At 45.6% G+C, this 17,952-nt stretch overlaps 1 pseudogene across 1 annotated transcript in view; it reads left to right on the top strand.

Moving 5' to 3' along the window:
- Positions 1–14,771, top strand: part of LOC127922149 (insulin-like growth factor 1 receptor) — a 96,192-nt pseudogene extending 81,421 nt beyond the window's left edge. Inside the window, exons 18-19 of the transcript XR_008110487.1 lie at positions 2,560–2,694; positions 11,952–14,771. The product of XR_008110487.1 is annotated as an insulin-like growth factor 1 receptor (transcript). The remainder of the gene's footprint in view (positions 1–2,559; positions 2,695–11,951) is intronic.
- Positions 14,772–17,952: the final 3,181 nt, after the last annotated feature.

The raw sequence follows: 17,952 nt of genomic DNA, 5'->3' as shown, positions 1-17,952 counted from the left end.
GTATAGGGTCAGGGTGTGTAGGTCATGGTGTGTAGGGTCATGGTGTATAGGGTCATGGTGTATAGGGTCATGGTGTGTAGGGTATATAGGGTCATGGTGTATAGGGTCATGGTGTGTAGGGTCATGGTGTATGTAGGGTTAGGGTGTGTAGGGTGTATAGGGTCATGGTGTGTAGGGTCATGGTGTGTAGGGTCAGGGTGTATAGGGTCATGGTGTGTAGGGTGTATAGGGTTAGGATGTGTAGGGTCTGGTGTATAGGGTCAGGGTGTATAGTGTCATGGTGTATAGGGTGTCATGGTGTATAGGGTGTATAGGGTCATGGTGGATAGTGTCATGGTGTGTAGGGTGTATAGGGTGTATAGGGTCATGGTGTATAGGGTCATGGTGTATAGTGTCATGGTGTAAAGTGTCATGGGTGTGTAGGGTCATGGTGTGTAGGGTCGTTGTGTGTAGGGTCATGGTGTATAGGGTGTATGGTGTGTAGGGTCATGGTGTATAGGGTCATGGTGTATAGTGTCATGGTGTATAGTGTCATGGTGTATAGTGTCAGGTGTATAGGGTGTATAGGGGATCAGGGTGTATAGGGTCATGGTGTATAGGGTCATGGTGTATAGGTCATGGTGTATAGTGTCATGGTGTATAGTGTCATGGTGTGTAGGGTGTATAGGGTGTATAGGGTCAGGGTGTATAGGGTCATGGTGTATAGGGTCATGGTGTATAGTGTCATGGTGTGGGTAGGGTGTATAGGGTGTATAGGGTCATGGTGTATAGTGTCATGGTGTATAGGGTGTATAGGGTGTATAGTGGTCATGGTGTATAGTGTCATGGTGTATAGGGTGTATAGGGTCATGGTGTATAGGGTCATGGTGTATAGGGTCATGGTGTATAGGGTCAGGGTGTGTAGGGTGTAGGGTCATGGTGTATAGGGTTATGGTGTATAGGGTCAGGGTGTATAGTGTCAGGGTGTGTAGGGTCATGGTGTGTAGGGTCATGGTGTGTAGGGTGTGTAGGGTCATGGTGTGTAGGGTCATGGTGTATAGGGTTATGGTGTGTAGGGTCAGGGTGTATAGGGTGTGTAGAGTCAGGGTGTGTAGGTCATGGTGTATAGGGTGTGTAGGTCATGGTGTATAGGGTTATGGTGTATAGGGTCAGGGTGTATAGGGTCAGGGTGTGTAGGTCATGGTGTATAGGGTCAGGGTGTGTAGGGTCAGGGTGTGTAGGGTCAGGGTGTATAGGGTGTGTAGGGTCAGGGTGTGTAGGGTCAGGGTGGTGGGTGTATGGTCAGTGGTGTGTAGTGTCATGGTGGATAGGGTCAGTGTGTAGGTCAGGGTGTATAGTGTCATGGTGTATAGGGTGTATAGTGTCATGGTGTATAGTGTCATGGTGTGTAGGGTGAGGGTGTATCGGGTCATGGTGTGTAGGGTCATGGTGTATAGTGTCATGGTGTGTAGGGTCAGGGTGTGTAGGGTCAGGGTGTGTAGTGTCATGGTGGGTAGGGTGTGTAGGTCATGGTGTGTAGTGTCAGGGTGTGTAGGGTGTGTCGGGTCAAGGTGTATAGGGTTATGGTGTGTAAGGTCATGGTGTGTAGGGTCATGGTGTGTAGGGTCAGGGTATATAGGGTTATGGTGTGTAGGTCATGGTGTATAGTGTCAGGGTGGATAGGGTCATGGTGTGTAGGGTCATGGTGTGTAGGGTGTGTAGGGTCATGGTGTGTAGGGTGTGTAGGGTCATGGTGTGTAGGGTCAAGGTGTATAGGGTCATGGTGTGTAGGGTGTGTAGGGTCAGGGTGTATAGGGTGTGTAGAGTCATGGTGTGTAGGGTCATGGTGTGTCGTGGTGTGTAGGGTCAAGGTGTATAGGGTTATGGTGTGTAAGGTCATGGTGTGTATGGTCGTTGTGTGTAGGGTGTGTAGGTCATGGTGAGTAGTGTCAGGATGTGTAGGTCATGGTGTGTAGGGTGTGTAGGTCATGGTGAGTAGTGTCAGGATGTGTAGGTCATGGTGTGTAGGGTGTGTAGGTCATGGTGAGTAGTGTCAGGATGTGTAGGTCATGGTGTGTAGGGTTCATGGTGTATAGTGTCAGGGTGTGTAGGGTGTGTAGGTCATGGTGTGTAGGGTCATGGTGTGTAGGGTGTGTAGGGTCAAGGTGTATAGTGTTATGGTGTGTCATGTAGGGTCATGGTGTATAGGTCATGGTGTATAGGGTGGGTGTAGGTGTATAGGGTGTGTAGGGTTATGGTGTGTAGTGTCATGGTGTGTAGGTCATGGTGGATAGGATGTATAGGTCATGGTGGATAGTGTCATGGTGTATAGGGTCATGGTGTATAGGGTCAGGGTATGTAGGGGTCATGGTGTGTAGGGTCATGGTGTATAGTGTCATGGTGTGTGGTCATGGTGGATAGGGTCATGGTGTGTGTATGGTGTGTAGGTCATGGTGGATAGTTGTCAGGGTGTGTAGGTTGTAGGGTGTGTAGGTTGTAGGGTGTGTAGGTTGTAGGGTGTGTAGGTTGTAGGGTGTGTAGGTTGTAGGGTGTATAATCCTGTCTCCTCTCTCTCTGCAGGTCTTTTGGGGTGGTGTTATGGGAGATAGCCACACTAGCAGAGCAGCCCTACCAGGGGATGTCCAATGAGCAGGTGCTGCGCTTCGTTATGGACGGAGGACTGCTAGACAAACCAGACAACTGCCCAGACATGCTGTGAGTTACACACACACACCTGGGTGTCCGTTAGCCCGGTATACCATGACCCTACCCGGTATATCTGGATTTTTGCCCCCAAAAATGGAAACGCCGATAAATAAAATTGGTGCTGGCCAATTGTCCGGGGGAAGAAACATCCTTTTGTGAAATAATGCTTTTTAGTCTATTGATGGAAATACCATACGATGGAAATATATTTGACCGGTCAGGCTAATCGGTATGTAGGTTACTTTGCATAATTTTGTGGAATTAGATTGGTGCGTGTGTACAGTATATTCCCTGGACCACCTCCTCCTCCTGTTAGGTCTCAGCAGCTTGGGGCTCTGCCAGTCCGGTAGCCTGTTAGGTCTCAGCAGCTTGGGGCTCTGCCAGTCCGGTAGCCTGTTAGGTCTCAGCAGCTTGGGGCTCTGCCAGTCTGGTAGCCTGTTAGGTCTCAGCAGCTTGGGGCTCTGCCAGTCTGGTAGCCTGTTAGGTCTCAGCAGCTTGGGGCTCTGCCAGTCTGGTAGCCTGTTCAGCCTGTTAGGTTTCAGCAGCTTGGTGCTCTGCCAGTCTGGTAGCCTGTTCAGCCTGTTAGGTTTCAGCAGCTTGGGGCTCTGCCAGTCTGGTAGCCTGTTAGGTTTCAGCAGCTTGGGGCTCTGCCAGTCTGGTAGCCTGTTAGGTTTCAGCAGCTTGGGGCTCTGCCAGTCTGGTAGCCTGTTAGGTTTCAGCAGCTTGGGGCTCTGCCAGTCTGGTAGCCTGTTAGGTTTCAGCAGCTTGGGGCTCTGCCAGTCTGGTAGCCTGTTCAGCCTGTTAGGTTTCAGCAGCGTGGGGCTCTGCCAGTCCGGTAGTCTGTTAGGTTTCAGCAGCTTGGGGCTCTGCCAGTCCGGTAGCCTGTTAGGTTTCAGCAGCTTGGGGCTCTGCCAGTCTGGTAGCCTGTTAGGTTTCAGCAGCTTGGGGCTCTGCCAGTCTGGTAGCCTGTTAGGTTTCAGCAGCTTGGGGCTCTGCCAGTCTGGTAGCCTGTTCAGCCTTTTAGGTTTCAGCAGCTTAGGGCTCTGCCAGTCCGGTAGCCTGCCAGTCTGGTGCCTGTTAGGTTTCAGCAGCTTGGGGCTCTGCCAGTCTGGTAGCCTGTTCAGCCTGTTAGGTTTCAGCAGCTTGGGGCTCTGCCAGTCCGGTAGCCTGTTCAGCCTGTTAGGTTTCAGCAGCTTGGGGCTCTGCCAGTCTGGTAGCCTGTTCAGCCTGTTAGGTTTCAGCAGCTTGGGGCTCTGCCAGTCCTGTAGCCTGTTCAGCCTGTTAGGTTTCAGCAGCTTGGGGCTCTGCCAGTCCGGTAGTCTGTTCAGCCTGTTAGGTTTCAGCAGCTTGGGGCTCTGCCAGTCCGGTAGCCTGTTAGGTTTCAGCAGCTTGGGGCTCTGCCAGTCTGGTAGCCTGTTCAGCCTGTTAGGTTTCAGCAGCTTGGGGCTCTGCCAGTCCGGTAGTCTGTTCAGCCTGTTAGGTCTCAGCAGCTTGGGGCTCTGCCAGTCCGGTAGCCTGTTAGGGTTCAGCAGCTTGGGGCTCTGCCAGTCCGGTAGCCTGTTAGGGTTCAGCAGCGTGGGGCTCTGCCAGTCCGGTAGCCTGTTAGGTTTCAGCAGCTTGGGGCTCTGCTCTATTGACTGGAGGCTGTAATGTCTAGTATACTGCCATCTATTGACTGGAGGCTGTAATGTCTGTATACTGCCATCTATTGACTGGAGGCTGTAATGTCTAGTATACTGCCATCTATTGACTGGAGGATGTAATGTCTAGTATACTGCCATCTATTGACTGGAGGCTGTAATGTCTAGTATACTGCCATCTATTGACTGGAGGCTGTAATGTCTAGTATACTGCCATCTATTGACTGGAGGCTGTAATGTCTAGTATACTGCCATCTATTGACTGGAGGCTGTAATGTCTAGTATACTGCCATCTATTGACTGGAGGCTGTAATGTCTAGTATACTGCCATCTATTGACTGGAGGCTGTAATGTCTAGTATACTGCCATCTATTGACTGGAGGCTGTAATGTCTAGTATACTGCCATCTATTGACTGGAGGCTGTAATGTCTAGTATACTGCCATCTATTGACTGGAGGCTGTAATGTCTAGTATACTGCCATCTATTGACTGGAGGCTGTAATGTCTAGTATACTGCCATCTATTGACTGGAGGCTGCCTGTCTAGTATACTGCCATCTATTGACTGGAGGCTGTAATGTCTAGTATACTGCCATCTATTGACTGGAGGCTGTAATGTCTAGTATACTGCCATCTATTGACTGGAGGCTGTAATGTCTGTTAGTATACTGCCATCTATTGACTGGAGGCTGTAATGTCTAGTATACTGCCATCTATTGACTGGAGGCTGTAATGTCTAGTATACTGCCATCTATTGACTGGAGGCTGTAATGTCTAGTATACTGCCATCTATTGACTGGAGGCTGTAATGTCTAGTATACTGCCATCTATTGACTGGAGGATGTAATGTCTAGTATACTGCCATCTATTGACTGGAGGCTGTAATGTCTAGTATACTGCCATCTATTGACTGGAGGCTGTAATGTCTAGTATACTGCCATCTATTGACTGGAGGATGTAATGTCTAGTATACTGCCATCTATTGACTGGAGGCTGTAATGTCTAGTATACTGCCATCTATTGACTGGAGGCTGTAATGTCTAGTATACTGCCATCTATTGACTGGAGGCTGTAATGTCTAGTATACTGCCATCTATTGACTGGAGGCTGTAATGGCTAGTATACTGCCATCTATTGACTGGAGGATGTAATGTCTAGTATACTGCCATCTATTGACTGGAGGCTGTAATGGCTAGTATACTGCCATCTATTGACTGGAGGATGTAATGTCTAGTATACTGCCATCTATTGACTGGAGGCTGTAATGGCTAGTATACTGCCATCTATTGACTGGAGGATGTAATGTCTAGTATACTGCCATCTATTGACTGGAGGCTGTAATGGCTAGTATACTGCCATCTATTGACTGGAGGATGTAATGTCTAGTATACTGCCATCTATTGACTGGAGGCTGTAATGTCTAGTATACTGCCATCTATTGACTGGAGGCTGTAATGTCTAGTATACTGCCATCTATTGACTGGAGGCTGTAATGTCTAGTATACTGCCATCTATTGACTGGAGGCTGTAATGTCTAGTATACTGCCATCTATTGACTGGAGGCTGTAATGTCTAGTATACTGCCATCTATTGACTGGAGGCTGTAATGTCTAGTATACTGCCATCTATTGACTGGAGGATGTAATGTCTAGTATACTGCCATCTATTGACTGGAGGCTGTAATGTCTAGTATACTGCCATCTATTGACTGGAGGCTGTAATGTCTAGTATACTGCCATCTATTGACTGGAGGCTGTAATGTCTAGTATACTGCCATCTATTGACTGGAGGATGTAATGTCTAGTATACTGCCATCTACTGACTGGAGGATGTAATGTCTAGTATACTGCCATCTATTGACTGGAGGATGTAATGTCTAGTATACTGCCATCTATTGACTGGAGGCTGTAATGTCTAGTATACTGCCATCTATTGACTGGAGGATGTAATGTCTAGTATACTGCCATCTATTGACTGGAGGCTGTAATGTCTAGTATACTGCCATCTATTGACTGGAGGATGTAATGTCTAGTATACTGCCATCTATTGACTGGAGGATGTAATGTCTAGTATACTGCCATCTATTGACTGGAGGCTGTAATGTCTAGTATACTGCCATCTATTGACTGGAGGATGTAATGTCTAGTATACTGCCATCTATTGACTGGAGGATGTAATGTCTAGTATACTGCCATCTACTGACTGGAGGATGTAATGTCTAGTATACTGCCATCTACTGACTGGAGGATGTAATGTCTAGTATACTGCCATCTATTGACTGGAGGATGTAATGTCTAGTATACTGCCATCTATTGACTGGAGGATGTAATGTCTAGTATACTGCCATCTATTGACTGGAGGATGTAATGTCTAGTATACTGCCATCTATTGACTGGAGGATGTAATGTCTAGTATACTGCCATCTATTGACTGGAGGATGTAATGTCTAGTATACTGCCATCTATTGACTGGAGGCTGTAATGTCTAGTATACTGCCATCTATTGACTGGAGGCTGTAATGTCTAGTATACTGCCATCTATTGACTGGAGGCTGTAATGTCTAGTATACTGCCATCTATTGACTGGAGGCTGTAATGTCTAGTATACTGCCATCTATTGACTGGAGGATGTAATGTCTAGTATACTGCCATCTATTGACTGGAGGATGTAATGTCTAGTATACTGCCATCTATTGACTGGAGGCTGTAATGTCTAGTATACTGCCATCTATTGACTGGAGGCTGTAATGTCTAGTATACTGCCATCTATTGACTGGAGGCTGTAATGGCTAGTATACTGCCATCTATTGACTGGAGGATGTAATGTCTAGTATACTGCCATCTATTGACTGGAGGCTGTAATGGCTAGTATACTGCCATCTATTGACTGGAGGATGTAATGTCTAGTATACTGCCATCTATTGACTGGAGGCTGTAATGGCTAGTATACTGCCATCTATTGACTGGAGGATGTAATGTCTAGTATACTGCCATCTATTGACTGGAGGCTGTAATGGCTAGTATACTGCCATCTATTGACTGGAGGATGTAATGTCTAGTATACTGCCATCTATTGACTGGAGGCTGTAATGTCTAGTATACTGCCATCTATTGACTGGAGGCTGTAATGTCTAGTATACTGCCATCTATTGACTGGAGGCTGTAATGTCTAGTATACTGCCATCTATTGACTGGAGGCTGTAATGTCTAGTATACTGCCATCTATTGACTGGAGGCTGTAATGTCTAGTATACTGCCATCTATTGACTGGAGGCTGTAATGTCTAGTATACTGCCATCTATTGACTGGAGGATGTAATGTCTAGTATACTGCCATCTATTGACTGGAGGCTGTAATGTCTAGTATACTGCCATCTATTGACTGGAGGCTGTAATGTCTAGTATACTGCCATCTATTGACTGGAGGATGTAATGTCTAGTATACTGCCATCTATTGACTGGAGGATGTAATGTCTAGTATACTGCCATCTACTGACTGGAGGATGTAATGTCTAGTATACTGCCATCTATTGACTGGAGGATGTAATGTCTAGTATACTGCCATCTATTGACTGGAGGCTGTAATGTCTAGTATACTGCCATCTATTGACTGGAGGATGTAATGTCTAGTATACTGCCATCTATTGACTGGAGGCTGTAATGTCTAGTATACTGCCATCTATTGACTGGAGGATGTAATGTCTAGTATACTGCCATCTATTGACTGGAGGATGTAATGTCTAGTATACTGCCATCTATTGACTGGAGGCTGTAATGTCTAGTATACTGCCATCTATTGACTGGAGGATGTAATGTCTAGTATACTGCCATCTATTGACTGGAGGATGTAATGTCTAGTATACTGCCATCTACTGACTGGAGGATGTAATGTCTAGTATACTGCCATCTACTGACTGGAGGATGTAATGTCTAGTATACTGCCATCTATTGACTGGAGGATGTAATGTCTAGTATACTGCCATCTATTGACTGGAGGATGTAATGTCTAGTATACTGCCATCTATTGACTGGAGGATGTAATGTCTAGTATACTGCCATCTATTGACTGGAGGATGTAATGTCTAGTATACTGCCATCTATTGACTGGAGGATGTAATGTCTAGTATACTGCCATCTATTGACTGGAGGATGTAATGTCTAGTATACTGCCATCTATTGACTGGAGGCTGTAATGTCTAGTATACTGCCATCTATTGACTGGAGGCTGTAATGTCTAGTATACTGCCATCTATTGACTGGAGGCTGTAATGTCTAGTATACTGCCATCTATTGACTGGAGGCTGTAATGTCTAGTATACTGCCATCTATTGACTGGAGGCTGTAATGTCTAGTATACTGCCATCTATTGACTGGAGGCTGTAATGTCTAGTATACTGCCATCTATTGACTGGAGGATGTAATGTCTAGTATACTGCCATCTATTGACTGGAGGATGTAATGTCTAGTATACTGCCATCTATTGACTGGAGGCTGTAATGTCTAGTATACTGCCATCTATTGACTGGAGGATGTAATGTCTAGTATACTGCCATCTATTGACTGGAGGATGTAATGTCTAGTATACTGCCATCTATTGACTGGAGGATGTAATGTCTAGTATACTGCCATCTATTGACTGGAGGATGTAATGTCTAGTATACTGCCATCTATTGACTGGAGGATGCTAGTAATGTCTAGTATGCTGCCAGTATACTGCTCTATTGACTGGAGGCTGTAATGTCTAGTATACTGCCATCTATTGACTGGAGGCTGTAATGTCTAGTATACTGCCATCTACTGACCGGAGGGGGAAATATAACATCACTTTAAATGCTTCACAAACAACCCTATCTGGAAAACAAGTGTTACTGTACACACACACACACACACACACACACACACACACACACACACACACACACACTGGTGTGGACATGTATATATATGGAACGTGAATTGTTTTGGTGCTTGAATTGAAAGAACTGCCTGCACCCATTAGATAATATCTACCTTCTCTCTCTCTCTCTGAACTACTGCCTGCACCCATTAGATAATATCTACCTTCTCTCTCTCTCTCTCTCTCTCTCTCCTCTCTCTCTCTATCTCTCTCTCTCTCTCTGAACTACTGCCTGCACCCATTAGATAATATCTAACTTCTCTCTCTCTCTCAACTACTGCCTGCACCCATTAGATAATATCTACCTTCTCTCTCTCTCTCTGAACTACTGCCTGCACCCATTAGATAATATCTACCTTCTCTCTCTCTCTGAACTACTGCCTGCACCCATTAGATAATATCTACCTTCTCTCTCTCTCTGAACTACTGCCTGCACCCATTAGATAATATCTACCTTCTCTCTCTCTCTCTGAACTACTGCCTGCACCCATTAGATAATATCTACCTTCTCTCTCTCTCTCAACTACTGCCTGCACCCATTAGATAATATCTACCTTCTCTCTCTCTCTGAACTACTGCCTGCACCCATTAGATAATATCTAACTTCTTTCTCTCTCTCAACTACTGCCTGCACCCATTAGATAATATCTACCTTCTCTCTCTCTCAACTACTGCCTGCACCCATTAGATAATATCTACCTTCTCTCTCTCTCTCTGAACTACTGCCTGCACCCATTAGATAATATCTACCTTCTCTCTCTCTCTGAACTACTGCCTGCACCCATTAGATAATATCTACCTTCTCTCTCTCTCTCAACTACTGCCTGCACCCATTAGATAATATCTACCTTCTCTCTCTCTCTCTGAACTACTGCCTGCACCCATTAGATAATATCTAACTTCTCTCTCTCTCTGAACTACTGCCTGCACCCATTAGATAATATCTACCTTCTCTCTCTCTCTCTGAACTACTGCCTGCACCCATTAGATAATATCTAACTTCTCTCTCTCTCTGAACTACTGCCTGCACCCATTAGATAATATCTACCTTCTCTCTCTCTCTCTGAACTACTGCCTGCACCCATTAGATAATATTCACCTTCTCTCTCTGAACTACTGCCTGCACCCATTAGATAATATCTACCTTCTCTCTCTCTCTGAACTACTGCCTGCACCCATTAGATAATATCTACCTTCTTCTCTCTCTGAACTACTGCCTGCACCCATTAGATAATATCTACCTTCTCTCTCTCTCTGAACTACTGCCTGCACCCATTAGATAATATCTACCTTCTCTCTCTCTCTCTACTACTGCCTGCACCCATTAGATAATATCTACCTTCTCTCTCTCTCTGAACTACTGCCTGCACCCATTAGATAATATCTACCTTCTCTCTCTCTCTGAACTACTGCCTGCACCCATTAGATAATATCTACCTTCTCTCTCTCTCTGAACTACTGCCTGCATCCATTAGATAATATCTACCTTCTCTCTCTCTCTCTCCTACTGCCTGCACCCATTAGATAATATCTACCTTCTCTCTCTCTCTCTGAACTACTGCCTGCACCCATTAGATAATATCTAACTTCTCTCTCTCTCTGCCAACTACTGCCTGCACCCATTAGATAATATCTAACTTCTCTCTCTCTCTCTGAACTACTGCCTGCACCCATTAGATAATATCTACCTTCTCTCTCTCTCTCTCAACTACTGCCTGCACCCATTAGATAATATCTACCTTCTCTCTCTCTCTCTCTGAACTACTGCCTGCACCCATTAGATAATATCTACCTTCTCTCTCTCTCTCAACTACTGCCTGCACCCATTAGATAATATCTACCTTCTCTCTCTCTCTCAACTACTGCCTGCACCCATTAGATAATATCTACCTTCTCTTCTCTCTCTGAACTACTGCCTGCACCCATTAGATAATATCTACCTTCTCTCTCTCTCTGAACTACTGCCTGCACCCATTAGATAATATCTACCTTCTCTCTCTCTCTCTTTGAACTAATGCCTGCACCCATTAGATAATATCTACCTTCTCTCTCTCTCTCTCTTTGAGTTAATCTCTCTCTCTCTCTCTCTCTCTCTCTCTCTCTCTCTCTCTACCAGGTTTGAGTTAATCTCTCTCTCTCTCTCTCTCTCTCTCTCTCTCTCTCTCTCTCTCTCAGGTTTAGATAATATCTACCTTCTCTCTCTCTTTGAGCTACTGCCTGCACCCATTAGATAATATCTACCTTCTCTCTCTCTCCTTTGAACTAGCCTGTTTAGATAATATCTACCTTCTCTCTCTCTCTCTCTCTTTGAACTGTGTTGCCTACAACCCATTAGATAATATCTACCTTCTCTCTCTCTCTCTCTTTGAACTACTGCCTGCACCCATTAGATAATATCTACCTTCTCTCTCTCTCTCTCTCTCTGAACTACTGTGCACCCATTAGATAATATCTACCTTCTCTCTCTCTCTGAACTACTGCCTGCACCCATTAGATAATATCTAACTTCTCTCTCCTACCAGGTTTGAGTTAATGTGTTGGCAGTACAACCCATTAGATAATATCTAACTTCTCTCTCTCTCTCCTACCAGGTTTGAGTTAATGTGTTGGCAGTACAACCCATTAGATAATATCTAACTTCTCTCTCTCTCTCCTACCAGGTTTGAGTTAATGTGTTGGCAGTACAACCCATTAGATAATATCTAATTTCTCTCTCTCTCTCTCCTACCAGGTTTGAGTTAATGCGTTTGTGTTGGCAGTACAACCCTAAGATGCGTCCGTCGTTTCTGGAGATCATTAACAGCATCAAGGAGGAGCTGGAGCCACCGTTCAGAGAGATGAGTTTCTTTTACAGCGAAGAGAACAAGCTTCCAGACACAGAGGAGTTAGACATGGAGGTAGAGAACATGAAGAATGTTCCTTTAGGCCCAGCTGCCTCTTCACGGCCCCCATCCCCTGCCCCCCCACCAGCTCCGGGTCCGCCCTGCCCAACCAGCCCCCTCCTCCCCCCTCCCCAACAGACATCAGCCTCCACGGCCCCTGACGGTCCATTAACGCTGGGCTCCACCCCCCCTTCAGCCCCGTCCTCTGGGCAGGTTCAGCCCCAGGCTCCCTCGTCCCCCTGCTCCCCAGCCCTCGGGGCCACCAGCCAGGCCTGCTGCTCCCGAGTGGCCCCTGGCCCCTCCTCAGCCCAGAGCTCAGGGGCTTCAGGACAGGTGGAGTCCAACGGCCCCGAGGCGGTCGCCCAGGTCCTGCTGCGACCAGCCTTCAATGACTCACCGCCCTACGCACACATGAACGGAGTGAGGAAGAAGGAACGTGCCATGCCCCTCCCACAGTCCTCGGCCTGCTGATCCTAGTGGACCTCTCTCCATCCCTCATCCCTCTTTTCTAAAGAGCTTGGTGGACTCCTCTGTGGTGGGACTCCTCTGTGGTGGGACTCCTCTGTGGTGGGACTCCTCTGTGGTGGGACTCCTCTGTGGTGGGACTCCTACTTTTTCATTTTGTTATTGTATTGACATTTCTATCAACTGCCTGATATAAAGCACCTCCTGCTGAGGCCTGCTGGGAGGACCCTGAACCACAACCTGAACAACAGTGTTTTTTACATATATTCCTTTAGGCCCAGCTACCTTTATATATAAAACGCAAGTCCGTTGTTCAGGAAGGTTTCTGCTACCAGTCAAAAGTTTGGACACACCTACTCATTCAAGGGTTTTTCTTAATGTTTACTATTTTCTACATTGTAGAATAATAGTGAAGACATCAAAACCAAAAAAAAGCCTAAAAAAGTGTTAAGCAAATCAAAATATATTTGAGATTCTTCAAAGTAGCCACCCTTTGCCTTGATGACAGCTTTGCACTCTTGGCATTCTCTCAACCAGCTTCACGAGGAATGCTTTTCCAACAGTCTTGGAAGGAGTTCCCACATATGCTGAGCACTTGTTGGCTGCTTTTCCTTCACTCTGTGGTCCAACTCATCCCAAACCATCTCAATTGGGTTGAGGTCGGGTGATTGTGGAGGCCAGGTCATCTGATGCAGCACTCCATCACTCTCCTTCTTGGTCAAATAGTCCTTACGCAGCCTGGAGGTGTGTTGGGTCATTGTCCTGATGAAAAACAAATGATGGTCCCACTAAGCCCAAACCAGATGGGATGGTGTATCGCTGCAGAATACATCACACCACCTCCTCCATGCTTCACGGTGGGAACCACACACCATCACACCACCTCCATGCTTCACGGTGGGAACCACACATGCGGAGATCATCCGTTCACCTACTCTGCATCGCACAAAGACACGGCCGTTGGAACCAAAATTCTCAAATTTGGACTCATCAGACCAAAGGACAGATTTCCACCGGTCTAATGTCCATTGGTCGTGATTCTTGGCCCAAGCAAGTCTCTTCCTCCTATTGGTGTCCTTTTGTAGTGGTTTCAGCAATTCGACCATGAAGTCCTGATTCACAGTCTCCTCTAAACAGTTGATGTTGAGATGTGTCTGTTAGTGAGGCTGGTAACTCTAATGAACTTATCCTCTGCAGCTGAGGTAACTCTGGGTCTTCCTTTCCTGTGGCGGTCCTCATGATAACCAAATTCATCATAGCGCTTGATGGTTTTTGTGACTGCACTTGAAGAAACTTTCAAAGTTTTGAAATGTTCCATATTGACTGACCTTCATGCCTTAAATTAATGATGGACTGTCGTTTCTCTTTGCTTATTTGAGCTGTTCTTGCCATAATATGGACTTGGTGTTTTACCAAATAGGGCTATCTTCTGTATACCAACCCTACCTTGTCACAACACAACTGATTGGCTCAAACACACAACTGATTGGCTCAAACACACAACTGATTGGATCAAACACACAACTGATTGGCTCAAATGCATTAAGAAGGAAAGAAATTCCACAAAAATAACTTTTGACAAGGCACACCTGTTAATAGAAGTGCATTCCAGGTGATTACCTCATGAAGCTGGTTGAGAGAATGCAAAGCTGCCATCAAGGCAAAAGGGTGGCTATTTGAAGAATCTCAAAATGAAAATATATTTTGAACTCTTTCTCTTTTTTGGGTTACGACATGATTCCATAGTTTAGATTTCTTCACTATTATTCTACAATGTAGAAAATAGTAAAAATAAAGAAAAACCCTGGAATGAGTAGGTGTTCTAAACTTTATACAGGTACTGAGATGGTACACTATATATACAGTGTGTTTTCTATTAGTTTTTCTAAATATCCCCAAATGGAGACAGCCTTTCAGAGTGATGGTTGGTTGGTTGGTTGGCTCACTGTGTAATATTGGGGGGCATTATTATTATTGTGAATGTTAAATGTTAAATCTTCTGTCTGGAAGCCACGTCAACGGTCAAGCGCTGTCTGTCTCTGTGTCTGTGTTGTATAACAGTGGATGGACAGACATGATCCTCTCTGTTGGACTGGGACAAGATGGTCTCCACTGATGATGAGTTGTCTGGTGTGAACTACATCTTCTCCCTTTGTCTTGTCTGTGATTGACAGGAATCATTCTGACACTAGTGTAAACTACGTCTTCTCCCTTTATCTTGTCTGTGATTGACAGGAATCATTGTCTTGTCTGTGATTGACAGGAATCATTCTGACACTAGTGTAAACTACGTCTTCTCCCTTTGTCTTGTCTGTGATTGACAGGAATCATTCTGACACTAGTGTAAACTACGTCTTCTCCCTTTATCTTGTCTGTGATTGACAGGAATCATTCTGACACTAGTGTAAACTACGTCTTCTCCCTTTATCTTGTCTGTGATTGACAGGAATCATTCTGACACTAGTGTAAACTGTCTTCTCCCTTTATCTTGTCTGTGATTGACAGGAATCATTCTGACACTAGTGTAAACTACGTCTTCTCCCTTTGTCTTGTCTGTGATTGACAGGAATCATTCTGACACTAGTGTAAACTGTCTTCTCCCTTTATCTTGTCTGTGATTGACAGGAATCATTCTGACACTAGTGTAAACTACGTCTTCTCCCTTTGTCTTGTCTGTGATTGACAGGAATCATTCTGACACTAGTGTAAACTACGTCTTCTCCCTTTGTCTTGTCTGTGATTGACAGGAATCATTCTGACACTAGTGTAAACTACGTCTTCTCCCTTTGTCTTGTCTGTGATTGACAGGAATCATTCTGACACTAGTGTAAACTCGTCTTCTCTCTTTGTCTTGTCTGTGATTGACAGGAATCATTCTGACACTAGTGTAAACTACGTCTTCTCCCTTTATCTTGTCTGTGATTGACAGGAATCATTCTGACACTAGTGTAAACTACGTCTTCTCCCTTTGTCTTGTCTGTGATTGACAGGAATCATTCTGACACTAGTGTAAACTACGTCTTCTCCCTTTGTCTTGTCTGTGATTGACAGGAATCATTCTGACACTAGTGTAAACTACGTCTTCTCCCTTTATCTTGTCTGTGATTGACAGGAATCATTCTGACACTAGTGTAAACTACTTGTCGTCTCCTAGGCCTACAAGACATGACTAAATTATTTAGTATCTTAAAGGATTGTGATCAACGGGAGGTTGTTTTATCCAGTCCTTCAGTTCCCTTCTTAGTTCCTCTGACCGGATGTATGGCTCCATATGCTTAGTTCCTCTGATCGGATGTATGGCTCCATATGCTTAGTTCCTCTGACCGGATGTATGGCTCCATATGCTTAGTTCCTCTGACCGGATGTATGGCTCCATATGCTTAGTTCCTCTGACCGGATGTATGGCTCCATATGCTTAGTTCCTCTGACCGGATGTATGGCTCCATATGCTTAGTTCCTCTGACCGGATGTATGGCTCCATATGTAGTTCCTCTGACCGGATGTATGGCTCCATATGCTTAGTTCCTCTGACCGGATGTATGGCTCCATATGCTTAGTTCCTCTGACCGGATGTATGGCTCCATATGCTTAGTTCCTCTGATCGGATGTATGGCTCCATATGCTTAGTTCCTCTGACCGGATGTATGGCTCCATATGCTTAGTTCCTCTGACCGGATGTATGGCTCCATATGCTTAGTTCCTCTGACCGGATGTATGGCTCCATATGCTTAGTTCCTCTGATCGGATGTATGGCTCCATATGCTTAGTTCCTCTGACCGGATGTATGGCTCCATATGCTTAGTTCCTCTGACCGGATGTATGGCTCCATATGCTTAGTTCCTCTGACCGGATGTATGGCTCCATATGCTTAGTTCCTCTGACCGGATGTATGGCTCCATATGCTTAGTTCCTCTGACCGGATGTATGGCTCCATATGCTTAGTTCCTCTGATCGGATGTATGGCTCCATATGCTTAGTTCCTCTGATCGGATGTATGGCTCCATATGCTTAGTTCCTCTGACCGGATGTATGGCTCCATATGCTTAGTTCCTCTGACCGGATGTATGGCTCCATATGCTTAGTTCCTCTGACCGGATGTATGGCTCCATATGCTTAGTTCCTCTGATCGGATGTATGGCTCCATATGCTTAGTTCCTCTGACCGGACGTATGGCTCCATATGCTTAGTTCCTCTGATCGGACGTATGGCTCCATATGCTTAGTTCCTCTGACCGGATGTAATGGCTCCATATGTTTAGTTCCTCTGACCGGATGTATGGCTCCATATGCTTAGTTCCTCTGATCGGATGTATGGCTCCATATGCTTAGTTCCTCTGACCGGATGTATGGCTCCATATGCTTAGTTCCTCTGACCGGATGTATGGCTCCATATGCTTAGTTCCTCTGACCGGATGTATGGCTCCATATGCTTAGTTCCTCTGACCGGATGTATGGCTCCATATGCTTAGTTCCTCTGACCGGATGTATGGCTCCATATGCTTAGTTCCTCTGACCGGATGTATGGCTCCATATGCTTAGTTCCTCTGACCGGATGTATGGCTCCATATGCTTAGTTCCTCTGACCGGATGTATGGCTCCATATGCTTAGTTCCTCTGACCGGATGTATGGCTCCATATGCTTAGTTCCTCTGACCGGATGTATGGCTCCATATGCTTAGTTCCTCTGATCGGATGTATGGCTCCATATGCTTAGTTCCTCTGACCGGATGTATGGCTCCATATGCTTAGTTCCTCTGACCGGATGTATGGCTCCATATGCTTAGTTCCTCTGACCGGATGTATGGCTCCATATGCTTAGTTCCTCTGATCGGATGTATGGCTCCATATGCTTAGTTCCTCTGATCGGATGTATGGCTCCATATGCTTAGTTCCTCTGACCGGATGTATGGCTCCATATGCTTAGCTCCTCTGACCGGATGTATGGCGCCAGTCCAGTAGTATGGAGGGAGTAGGGACAGACAGGAGTTGTCTCCAGTCCAATAGTATGGAGGGAGGGAGACATTGCTGTACACAGCAGGTATATATTTACACTGTAGTCTCTACTCTAAGATTCAGAACATTTCTCCATTGCTCTTACAGTTGTTCACTACATCACCAACAGTATGTGGACACCTACTCGCCAGACATCTCATTTCAAAATTATGGGCATTAATATGGAGTTGGTCCCCCTTCTGCTGCTATAACAGTCTCTACTCTTCTTGGAAGGTTTTCCACTAGATGTTGGAACATTGCTGCTATAACAGCCTCCACTCTTCTGGGAAGGCTTTCCACTAGATGTTGGTACATTGCTGCTGGGACTTGCTTCCATTCAGCCACAAGAGCATTAGTGAGGCTGGGCACTGATGTTGGGCGATTAGGCCTGGCT

This window comes from Oncorhynchus keta, unplaced genomic scaffold (genome assembly GCF_023373465.1).
Source record: "Oncorhynchus keta strain PuntledgeMale-10-30-2019 unplaced genomic scaffold, Oket_V2 Un_contig_24721_pilon_pilon, whole genome shotgun sequence".
Lineage (NCBI taxonomy): Eukaryota > Metazoa > Chordata > Actinopteri > Salmoniformes > Salmonidae > Oncorhynchus > Oncorhynchus keta.
This window is presented reverse-complemented; position numbering and strand designations above follow the sequence as displayed.